The 13,314-nt window shown below is 50.9% G+C and overlaps 1 protein-coding gene across 5 annotated transcripts in view; it reads right to left on the bottom strand.

The window, feature by feature from the left end:
• The window catches only part of LOC139757629 (uncharacterized), a 529,494-nt gene that overhangs the window by 245,355 nt on the left and 270,825 nt on the right, over positions 1 to 13,314 (bottom strand). The window lies entirely within an intron of this gene.

Here is a 13,314-nt window from a genome sequence, read left to right as displayed (position 1 = left end):
TAACTTGTTACCTTGATCAAAATTCTGTGTCTGTCATAAACACGACAGTCGTCAACTAATAATTTTTTTTTTTTCATGAGCTGCTGCAGGTTCGACACAGTAACACGATCCCTTTACGTAGCTTAACTAATAATATTCACAGGTAAAATCCCGGCCAGAGATCAAATTACAGATGTTTTACATCACACTCTCCAGCTCATCCCTGGACAAGAGGGAAAGCTAAAGAGATAAGGAACGAGTGGAGTTTGTGCAGTGTGGCTACAGCAGACCAGTTACTCTCCTCTGGGTAAAGTTGTTACTTGAGGATATCAATCTTGTATCATGTCTCGGTCCCCACACTAGGGAGGTACACACACACACACACCCTCCACTGCTGCCTCTACCACACCATAGTTACGTCCACAACCCCCACACTACACTGGAGAGACCTCTCCACACCATGGTTACGTCCACAACCCCCACACTACACTGGAGAGACCCCTCCACACCATGGTTACGTCCAGGACCCCCACACTACACTGGAGAGACCTCCCCTCTCTCACAACGCATGCCTCGCTCCTGTCTCTACCACATCATGGTTACGTCCAGGACCCCCACACTACACTGGAGAGACCTCCCCTCTCTCACAACGCCTGCCTCGCTCCTGTCTCTCACAACCCACAACATGAAGGGTACGACGCCAACCATAATAACATGGTGGTAATCTCTGCAGCTCCTGGCCAGGTCTTGGCGTGAGACCAACTTTAACGTAATCCTCAGCTTTCTAACGTCATAATCGTCGTCCTGGCACAAAATGACGTACACTTCTCATAAAACGAAAACGTTTTTTTGGAAACGCTGAGAGAATTGGACAACCTACTTGCCGTGGGATCACAATGTAAGCGAAACCGCTGCTGAAGTAAATGCACTCAGCTATGTCTTAGACACAAAGAGAAATACGACAAGAGTATGTCAGGCTTTAATACAACTCCCTCAGCACGTAAAGGAGATGCTCTTTGGGTCTAGGGCGCGAGGGATGGGCAGAGTGAGGCTGCATTAGTGAGGGCCAGCGGTGGTGGTAAGGTAGAGGGACAGGGGGGGCTCCGTATAGACGAGGTCCTCAGAAGGGGAGCAGGTCCTTAGGACGGAGTGGGTGAGGTAATGGGAGGGAACATACTGGGAGGGAGGGAGTGAGGACGTAAGGAAGGAGGAAGGGGACGGGAGGGAATCAGTCACAGACGAGTGACAAGTGCAGGGCGATCAGAGTGAGGCAACGCCTCATGAAAGCTACTAGGAGGAGGAGGAGGAGGAGGAGGAGGAGGAGGAGGGGGAGGAGGGGGAGGGGGAGGAGAGGGGTAAAGAAGATGGAGGGTGTGGGTGGGGATAGGTCAGGAATGCATCTCCGGCTTGAGACCTCAATTACCCTCTGTTCCACCACTCCCGCCGCCCCGCCCCTAACAGTGCCCCGTCCCGCCCCGCTCCTGCCAGTGCCCAGCACCACAGCTCCGGGGGGGGGCGACAGTGAACCTCTGCTTACACCAGTGCCACGCCCACTTCACGGTGTCACTCACCACCTGGCACTGACCCTATCATGTCACTGCCTAGTGCCTTAAACCTGGCCCTCTCTAGCACCTCCAACCCCACCCGGGATGACCCGCCACTGTGGTGTGACGGCAGTCTAACCCGCAGTGCCAACAGTGACCGACTGGTTGGCAGTGACAGAGGTATCAACTGGGCACTGCTGTCTTCACACTGACTGTGACACTACAACCTTGGCAGTGCAGCCACCATCACCTTATCACTGCAGCCTCGGCACCATAATCTTGGCACTGTACAATGAAGCCAGCACAATCATAACTTCTGCTAAAAATAACTTTGAAGTACAGAAATAATAAACACAATTCTATAATTACAGAGAAAAAATGATTGAAAACAAGAACTTAAAATCTTAAAGCATCAACTCTTACACAAGCCTCAGTATGTGACAACAAAACAGGTTTTTGAGATAAATAAACTTAGTTATATAAAGAGAACCAGAAACACACGACCTTCTGAGATGGTTCAGTGATCCACAGATAGCCATACTGGTAGTTCATCTCTAACAACCTCGTTGCTGCACCAGTACTTGGCCGTGAGCAGGTCTGACAACCACACACAAGCCAGCGGCAATGGACGGTGCAGACATGGAGTAACCCAGAGAGTCAGGAACCTCTTTGGTGTGGTTGGGTTGTGAAGCAACGACAAAGAGGATTGGATTCCCCCTCAGACCACTGGCCAGCTGGACGGGGGATCGAGTGCGGTCTAGGGGAAGCCACTCGACACCCTGTAGGGAGGGCTGGTTCCCTCCTTTATAGTCTCCGTCTCTTCGTATATTGAGACGGACTTGGTCGACCTTCCTCCCTCAAGTTCAGAGTGGCCGGACGGGAGGGAGTCTGTACGTTGCTGGAGGTGAGGACTATCACAGGTAAAGGTCATCGACCCACGACTCAAAACGATACATCAAAACGCGAGTACGTCAACTGATGTTCCTTTGACAACGGCGGCCTTCACAGTCATGCACGCACTGTGACACTTGTTCAGCCTCGCTCTACACCTCTGTCTCTCTCTCTCTCTCTCTCTCTCTCTCTCTCGTCACCGGTGTGAGGTTACGAGCCTCTAACAGACCCCCAATACAATCCCCTTAATGTTCTAAGTCTCCCCCCCCCCAGCCGATCAACCAGCCTTAATGTACGACAACGTAAATCAAGCTGATCTCAGCGTAAATTAAGCTGATCTCATGTCGAAAAAAAATAATTTTTCAACGTCAATTTTTTTTTTTTTTTACGTTCCGATTCAATATCAGTTCCATTAACACACATTTTTTATCTGGATCTTTGTAATCATCATCTTTAAGATAATCTCATCCAACTTTTCAATTTTATCATATTAATGTGGCAAATAACTGTGTTACACTTTAAATTCAGTAATTTCATACTACCCATTAAATTCTACACTACTGAATTATCCTTAAAATGTTACAGCAGTCGACTATCCTTTAAATTCTGCATCACGAGTTTACCCTTTAAATTCTATGTCATTAGACTATCCTTTAAACGCTGTACTACTTGCCTACTCTTAAAATCGTACAGTGCCGGAATGCCCTTAAAATCCCTTAAATTCTGAGTGTACATTGTGTTATGGCAAGCTGGAAGTGTAGCCGTGGGTGTCACTAAACTGTGGTGGAGATGATGGTGGTGGTGGTGTTGGAGAGGTGTTGGTGGTGGAGACCTAAACCACACTGGCAGCAGGAAGACGCCGATAACCCAGGCCGTATATCAGCACCTCGAGGGGCACTTCCCAGGCCACCTACACCTTGAGGAGTGGGTAAACCAGACGGCCTGGTGCCTCACACCACACCACACCAGACGGCCTGGTGCCTCACACCACACCACACCAGACGGCCTGGTGCCTCACACCACACCACACCAGACGGCCTGGTGCCTCACACTACACCGCACCACACCGCACCACACCAGACGGCCTGGTGCCTCAAACCACACCGCACCACACCACACCGCACCGCACCACACCAGACGGCCTGGTGCCTCACACCACACCACACCACACCACACCGCACCACACCAGACGGCCTGGTGCCTCACACCACACCACACCACACCGCACCGCACCACACCAGACGGCCTGGTGCCTCACACCAAACCACACTGCACCACACCAGACGGCCTGGTGCCTCACACCACACCACACCAGACGTGGCCACTGTGGTAAAGCAGACCTAACGAGGCGCGCTGTCGGTTCGTCCAGAAACAAGGAGAGGGTTCAACCATCCGTGTGAGGGTTAGGGTAAGCATGGATGAATGGCTGAAGGGACGGGGTGAAGTAATGGATGAACGGGTATCGGTGAGGGAAGGAAGGTGGGGGGGGGGGGGGGGGTCGTATACGTGGAGAGAGAGAGAGAGAGAGAGAGAGAGAGAGAGAGAGAGAGAGAGAGAGAGAGAGAGAGAGGGTGGAGGTTAAGGAGAGGGAGCTCACATCCTATACTCAGAATCTCTCTCTCTCTCTCTCTCTCTCTCTCTCTCTCTCTCTCTCTCTCTCTCTCTCTCTCTCTCGACCCAGTTCCTGGCGTACACAGGACCCGGTGATGGCAGTACCACGGTGTCATCGACCAAAAACCTGGCTGCCACGTTCGTCCCCCCGCCCAGCGTCAAGGAGGACCCACAAAACTACACTGGCCTGCCATCCACCATCTTACGCTTCGTTACTAATTAACTCGACGGCCGTGTCCTGAGGGGAGCTCTGGTTAATGGCCCTGGTCTCCGAAAGTCGCCTAATAATCAGTAGGCGGTGGCGTGCGGCAGGGTAGTCACCCAGGTCCTCTGTTAGTAAGAGTCTGCTTTAACCACCTCAGTGTGACTGCTGAGGTGTAAACTGGATGGCTGAACCTGTTTTCCCATCCTGCTAAGATGGATCTGTCATCATCGATCAACACCAGCCATTTAAAACATCCTGGTAAAGCCAACAGTTCCCGGGCAAAACACACACATACACACACACACACACACACAAGAATAATAATCACAGGTGAGCGACGGTGTGTGAGACATCAGCGTCTCGACAGATGATCAATGGCCGGGGCTTGAGGAAGCATCGACCACGGAGACACCCCAGGGTTGGCTGGGGGTGTCTTGAGGCATCGACCACGGAGACACCCCAGGGTTGGCTGGGGGTGTCTTGAGGCATCGACCACGGAGACACCCAGGGTTGGCTGGGGGTGTCTTGAGGCATCGACCACGGAGACACCCCAGGGTTGGCTGGGGGTGTCTTGAGGCATCGACCACGGAGACACCCCAGGGTTGGCTGGGGGTGTCTTGAGGCATCGACCACGGAGACACCCCAGGGTTGGCATCAGCAATCACGACGTGACGCGTAGTTAAGAACACCCAGGCGATATACGGTCAAGAACATCCATGTTCTTAAGGATGAACATCCCTCACCCAGCCCAAAAACCTTGCGGGATCTCCCCCAAACCAGAGTTAAGTCACACACCCTTGGGATGGCGCGTCGCGCGCATCTCACGTTGCCGAGAAACCAACACAGCGAGTGGATCACCTCCAGACTTGAGCACGAACGATCGGGAGCGACCCATGCAGGTGGCAGAGTCTACAACATGGTACAGACATGGCGGAGCCAACTCACACGGACGTCCTGACATACAGGCACGAGGGAACGAACACACCCGCAGGTTATCTTCACTATCAACACTTGCCAGAACCTCACCTCCTCCACGTTAACTCATTTACTTCATCATCATCTTGTACACTTCACATCACGAATCTTTCCATCGAAAATCTACTTTTTATAACTACACAATCCCAATTGTTTACTCCCATGAAAACCAAACACACAGACACACACACACCTACTGGCTCTATCTCTCGCTTTCATTACGTTTCTTTCTTTTTTTCTCTGTATTGTCACGTAACCCCCCTCCTCCCTGCCCTGCCTCAACGACCATCCCAAATAATTCAAACGACACATCAGCCGAGCAAGCTCCACACACACAAAGCTTTCCCATGACCATGACCAACGTTAACCCCTGCCCCGTGCTTGCTCTCCCTGGGCTCCAGCTGTCCTTCACGCTGGCCCCTTATGCCTCAACCAAGCACGGTCCCCAGACCCGCTATCCCTACGTCACTAAAAATATCTGTTGGGATCGTAATCATCTCTGACGGTGATGGGAGAGGCGGACGATGTCCCGCGTGGGATATGCCTTGCCACAGACGACGTAATACTCCGTCCTCACCAGCTACGTACCCAAACACTCTGTCTCACAGGCCCGCTCCAGCATCTGTCTATCTCTCTATATCCTGAACATCCTGCCCTTGTCTGTCTCACAGGCCCGCTCCTGCATCTGTCTATCTCTCTGTATCCTGAACATCCTGCCCTTGTCTGTCTGTCTATCTATATCCTAATCATGATGCTGCCCTTGCCTGTCTGTCTATCTGTCTATCTATACCCTAATCATGATGTCCTTCACATGTTTGTCTCCCTCACCGACAACCACTTGGTGTCCAGGCACACTACAGGTGCGTTTCACCTCAACGCGTGTTAATTCATGAAGCTTTTGAGATGCATTACCCACGCAGCACACGTATGAAGCTCTGGCTGAATGAATATTCGCGGATACGTATGAAGCTCAACCTGAATATTCGTGGATACATACCAAGCTTTACCTGAACATTCGTGGATACGTATGAATTTCTACCTGAATATTCGTGGATACATACCAAGCTTTACCTGAATATTCATGGATACGTATGAATTTCTACCTGAATATTCGTGGATACACGTGTGTCAAGCCCCGACCACACCTCGACACCAGCCCACCTTCTCCCCTCACCTTCACTGTTCTATTCCTCTTCTTCCTCCCTTGCTATCCTCCCCCTCTCCCCTCACCCCTCTCACTACCGCCCTGTTCTCCAGTATCCTTCACCTGTCCCCTCACTGTGCCTGCTCTCTCCCTAACCCACCTACCCGCGGACCAATCACAGGCCACCTCTCTCCAAGCCTCCTACCAGCGGACCAATCACAGGCCACCTCTCTCCAAGCCTCCTACCAGCGGACCAATCACAGGCCAACTCTCCCAAACCCTCCTACCCAGCGAGCCAATGGCAAGCCACCTCTCCCCAACCCTCCTCCTTGCACAGAGAACCAATCACAGGCCACCTCCTCTCCGTCAACACCTCGTTAACCCCTTAACCACCGCTCTGCAGCCAAGCTTCCGGCTGGGTGATTAAGGCGAGGCAATATTCACACGCCCCAGCCGCCCATCATGTGGATGACGTCACCAATTTGAGAATATTCTCGACGTAAACATGGCATTAAGCCTGGGGGGGGAGGGGGGGACCCCCCCAAACTCTCAATCACCAGGCAAACGAGGAGGCAAAACTTGCGGGGATCTCCCCCCCCCCCCTCCCCCACAGCTGGCTCCCACACCAGCTTCCTCCGACACCATCTGCGATCACTCACAATGCGCGTGAAGGCCCCGCGCACCGCTGACCTGCTACACGCATCTACCTCCACCTGACCCAGCGCACCGCTGACCTGCTACACGCATCTACCTCCACCTGACCCACCGTTCATCAAGCCCAGTACGTAGATGTCTATCAAGTGACTCACTATATTTCTACAATCAACGTTGTCTTTGATCTATCTATCACTTAGTGGCGGTGATCTATCTTGGCTGTAGCTAAGTTCCCACACACCAAAGCTGAGCAGCTTAGAATATCTACTGTCTATCGATCACCGATCGATTGTCCTGAAGTCATCTTCCAGTGACACAGGCCTTCCAGGATTATCCTTTAACAAAATGGTATATATATATATATATATATATATATATATATATATATATATATATATATATACACTCCCGGTGTCTCATTCGCTCTCATTGTTATCAGTCCCTTCCAGTGTTTTCAGGTCTGATCCCAGCGTTTGTACGATATAAACACAAAAGAAATGACATTGTCTGAACGTCTATAAAACACACTAATGCTTCAGTATTCAGTAATAATTTCACACGTGGCGCGTGTCTACGTTTCTGTAATAATGTGTTTATCTCACCCCGGACGGGGAAGGAGGTTAATATATTCATCATTGTGTGATGTTTGGATGTTGATATATTCAATATTGGGTGATGTTAAAGATGAAAGGGTTTTCCAGTGGGTATCTACACACACACACACACACACACACACACACACGGACACACACACACAGACACACAGACACACGGACACACACACACAGACACACACACACACGGACACACACACACACACACACAGACACACACACGGACACACACACACACACGGACACACACACACACAGACACACACACACACAGACACACACACACACAGACACACACACACACACGCAGACACACACAGACACACACAGACAGACAGACACACACAGACACACACACACACACGTATTTTGTTTTCTACTATATTGAACTCATGCTATACATATCTTGTGGCTGGAGGCCGCCAGATGCTGTCAATAAAAGGTACGTAAGTCCTCTGTTAACGGCAGATGGGGCTCCACACCAGTGACGGTGCCTGGCAACCCACACTGTCAACGCTGGCTACCTGGCAACTTACCCCGTTAATGGCACCTGGAAACCCACACTGTTAACGAAAGTGGACCTGGCAACCCACACTGTTAACGGCACCTGGCAACCACCACACCGCCATCTGGCAACCACGAAGACCAAACCTCTCTCTCTCTCTCTCTCTCTCTCTCTCTCTCTCTCTCTCTCTCTCTCTCTCTCTCTCTCTCTCTAAGTACACGACGCGTTCCCATGACAACCATTACATTTAGGTACAACATTAATATAATCATTTTTTTTATTCCTTTTCGTGTTCCACTCCCCCCCCCCCCCCCTGTGGCAATAAGCGCCTTTTAGGTTAGCTTCTGGAAGGTGGCGCCGTTCCCTTGGGGGGGGGGGGGGGGGGGTGCCGGCTCTAGCCAGACGGGCGTGGCCAGCTGATATGGGGGGGGGGGGTGGGAGAGGTGTGGAGGGGAGGGTTGTGTGTAGGTGGCGGGGGTTGTGTGTAGGTGGCGGGGGTTGTGTGTAGGTGGCGGGGGTTGTGAGGTGGTGGTGAGGTTTTCCCCTGAGAGTCGATGTTGTTGACAATTATCAAAACAAGAGGCGATGCGATGGTTCTCCGCTTGTGTCATTATTATAATGGATCAAAGCGCCTCTGTCGTAATTTATATGGTGTTATATATATATATATATATATATATATATATATATATATATATATATATATATATATATATATATATATATATATATTACCGTCCCTTCATGAGGCTCGCACTGTTATGAACCCATTAAACAGTGACGTCAGGTTGGGACAGCTAGGGACTCTGGAACATCCCTTTAGTTTCGACTGTTTTTCAGCTGGCGGGCGGGTGGGTGGGTGGGCGGGCGGGCGGGTGGATTGCCTGCCTGACGCAGTCGGTGCCAGGCAGTACGCATGACAGGGCACGAGTCCAGGCATGGCCTGGGCTCCCCGGCCGCTCTGGCCCGCAGTCTGGCGCGCATGGCTGTCCCATCTGGCCCGCAGACCCTCTACGTATGGACGGGGGAGCTACGACTGGTCGGGATGGGCGCCGCGTCCACTCCGCAGACCGTCTACGTCTCTTCGGGGCGACTGCGTCTGGTAGGGATGAATGCGTCGGACCCGCCGACCGCCTACGTCTCCTCGGGAAGGCTGCGTCTGGTGGGACTGGACGAGTCGGACTCGCAGAGCGCATGCGTCTTCACGGGACGTCTGCGTCTCTTTGGGTTGGAGGTGTCGGGTTCGCAGACCATCCAGGTGTCGGCGGGAAGGCTCCGTCTGTTCGACATGAATGACTACGACTGGCATGTTGTCTACGTCTCCTCGGGGGACCTGCGTCCTGGTCGGGATGGCTGTGTACGGTCCTCAGACCATCTACGTCACATCGGGAGACCTGCGACTCGTCGAGAAGGCCGTGTCGGATCTGCAGACCGTCTACGTCTCCGCCGGAAGGCTGCGTCTCGTCGCAGTGGCTCAATCTGTCCCAAAAACCATCTACGTCACATCGGGTCGTCTCCGTCTGGTCAACAAAGATGAGCAAGACCCCGAGACCGTCTATATTCTGTCGGGCAAGTTACGTCTGATGGGCTTGCGTCTGTCGGGTCTGGAGACGTTCGACGTCAAGTCGGGGAGGATGCGTCTGCACGGAATAGCTCTGTCTGGTCCGCAGACCGTCTACATCTCCGCTGGAAGGCTCCGTCTCGCCGGGGTGGATCCGTCTACCGGGGACCTTGACGAAGACTCTACGACGCCCCTCTAGGACGCGTCGCAGCCCCCGAAGACGTGACGGAACAAGATACGACGACTCTACAGTGATAATCATGCTTCAGATCATTATATTATGAATCAACACATATGCCATTGTAATCAATATATCAAAATCCCTCTACTATGTTACTCTGACCTAAATAAAACACTATATATTACAAAGATACTCTCGATTGAGGTAATTTCATCGACATTGTAACAACCGCGGTTGTATTTTCAGCTCGATGATCGCCTTGCAGACCGTTAGCATGTATACCATTAAACACAAAAGTGTAAAATGAGAATATTCTGTTTCAGATATTGTCTTAAATGCATTACGAATAACTTATTCATTCTACATGGCTTGATAACATCGCTGCCATTCACGTCAGTTCTTGAATAATCGAATACTTCTACCGTTCACAAATAATCAAATCATTCGTCTCATAATGTTTAAGAAATGCTCATTCATTGTGCAAGAATCTATACAATCTCGAGCGTCGTCTGCACCGTATAATGTATAACGCATTATCCTTAATCTATCATTACTCGTATCCTACCCTTACTCTGATGTAGGCTGAATATCCTTCCTTTGATACAAGCCTGTTAACCTTACTTTGACATGGGACTATTATCCTTCCTTTAACATAAGCCAATTACCCTTTCATGGACATAATCCTCTTACCCTTCCTTCAACACAGGCCTGTCAACTCTGTCAACTGTTTATCAACCTGTCAACTCTGTCACATGTTCATCGACCTGTCAACTCTGTCAACTGTTCATCGACCTATCAACTCTGTCACATGTTCATCGACCTGTCAACTCTGTCAACTGTTCATCGGCCTGTCAACTCTATCACATGTTCATCGACCTGTCACCCGTGTCAACTGTCCATCGACCTTACGCTGTCAGAGGCATGGCTAACCTTACTTCGCAATGGGTCTGCGATGCACGTCTCTCCTGAGCCTATCACGTTACGTTAATAATTCAGCGACATTTTCTCTTGCGTCTGATGCTTCCTTTGAGGGGCCCGTCCATCCTGACCCTCTGTCGTCATGGTGACGCCCGCACAGGCAAGGGTACCAGGCACACTGCCGAGGACAGATCACCACACTGGGTTGACACTTGACCCCCACACTGTGGCACTACACCCCACCACACTGTGGCACTACACCCCACCACACTGAGGCACTACACCCCACCACACTGAGGCACTAAACCCCACCACACTGAGGCACTAAACCCCACCACACTGAGGCACTACACCCCACCACACGTCATAACGTTCACCACATCAACGCTTAATCTTCACCTTCCATTTCATCTCCCTCTTCCTTTCTTTCTCTCTCTCTCACTGTCCCTTTCTTCTATTACCACTCTATCCCTTACTCCCTATTTCTCTCTACTCTTCCTAAGCCTTCATTCCTCCCCCCTTTATAACCCTCTCTTCCTTCCACTCAAACTGTCCACTCCCCCTCTCCCCAGACACACTCACCGCCACACGTCACCCAAAGTGTCGTGCCTCCTAAACCTTCGCTTACCTTCACTTGAACCCAATGATCCAGCCTAACTACTGCCACATATTCCTCCCTTTGCCTCTGAATGTCCGCCCAAAAGGGCATCAATGTTCTACTTCCATCACTATCCTCCGTAAGTAATGGGAGAGACAGATCAATGGCTTGTCCACCCCATCCATCCTTCGTCAATACGAGAGTCATCAATGGTGTTCCTCCTCATGGCCCTTGCTAAATAATGACTTCATCAGATGACACCAACTGCAGACGTCCTACAAGGACCCCTAACGACACACAGGTGTGACCCCGATGACATTAATTGCTCGCCCTCCCCCCACCTCAATACCCTTCTCCATGGTTTACCCGAATCACTGGCTGATGTCCCGCAATATCTGCGGGGCATCACTAACCCACATCCCACAGCTAACCAACCCATACACCGGCGGCGAAGCGTGATTCGAAGCGTACGAATGAAACGCCCTGCGACGGTACGCTTCCCGGCTTCAAATACGCGCTGACTGAAGCAGTTACTGGCGGCAGTGATGACCTATCCATGGTAGGGAGTCATCATTCCCGAGTAGATCTGTTATAGGCAATATCTGTGCCTTATTTTCTCCGCCGTCTCACCGTATGAGCTTCAGGTTCGGTCCCTTCCGACACAGTCCCATTTCCGAGACGTCAGGTTAATGACGCTACTAAATATCGCGAGCTGGCAACCCCGAGGGTCGGAAGTCCAAGGCGAAGTGTTCCTTACCCAGGGTTCAATTTAGGGCGTTTGTTGGCTGCCGACAACCGCTTATTACTTCTGTTGTGGTCCGTTATTGTGGGGGAGAGTTTTACGGGAGAGATGAGATGTGGCCTTCAGGCTGGTGTATTGGAGTCATTATCCGTATCTGGGAGTGAGATATTACACACACACACACACACACACTGCGCGTTTTCGAGGAGTGAAGGTCAAGTGTAATGAACCTCTCTATGGTTTCTACGAGAGGGTGACCTCTTCTGTAAGACAAGAGAAAGGGCAAGGTGGGTCGTGTGCATTCTGGATCGCAAGACGACATCCGACACCACTGAGCCCCACACGAGGCTGGTAGAGGAACTTCCTCCTTCGGGGGGAGAAATGAGGCGAAGACGACCTGAGATGGACGAGAGATTATCAACTGAGGTGTGTGGCGGAGCCCTCAGGACACGGGGTGTGAGGGGGGCGCCACTGCTCACCACCATCACTCTTCTTGATCTACGTGCATGACACGTCGGGGGGACTGGACGCCTGCCTGATCACGTCTGCGGATGCTGTCCAGGTCATGAGGAGAGAGAGAGAGAGAGAGAGAGAGAGAGAGAGAGAGAGAGAGAGAGAGAGAGAGAGAGAGAGAGAGCCAGGAGGACTACACCAGGGTACAACAAGGGAACCTCAGCCAACTCCAACGTTGGTCTGACACATAACCGATCGAATTCAACATAAGAACATGTGTAAAAAAAAAAACATCATAATATGACACACAGAAAGATGGCCTTAGTACGTAGATGATTCTGTAGCAAATCAGCTGTAAGAAAGCTGTACAACAGAGGGACCAGGGAGCTGACAACGTCTCTTTATCTGTCTCCAGACTTAACATCAGAAGAATGTGTTCAAGAACATCGACAACGAAACATCCAGTAACCCTTTCTTCACGAGATCCGTCAGGCTAAAACTCTACCTTACATAAGCTTCTCGAAGTTTGTGATCACCGAACTTAAAGCAGCAAAAAAAAAAGAAAAAAAAAAAAAGAGCTGATAGAGAAGATCTAGAGGATGTCAACAAAATGGTATCAGAATTATCAAAGAGCCAAATCGCTGGGGAAATATCAGAGGCCTTTAAATCTGCCCACTATGGAGGAGAAAAGAGAGAGAGGCGACTTGATCACAAAAACAAGTATGTCAACCATGCCATT

This window comes from Panulirus ornatus, chromosome 27 (assembly GCF_036320965.1).
Source record: "Panulirus ornatus isolate Po-2019 chromosome 27, ASM3632096v1, whole genome shotgun sequence".
Classification (NCBI taxonomy): domain Eukaryota; kingdom Metazoa; phylum Arthropoda; class Malacostraca; order Decapoda; family Palinuridae; genus Panulirus; species Panulirus ornatus.
The sequence above is the reverse complement of the archived record's forward strand: the minus strand, read 5'-3'. Positions and strand labels throughout refer to the sequence as shown.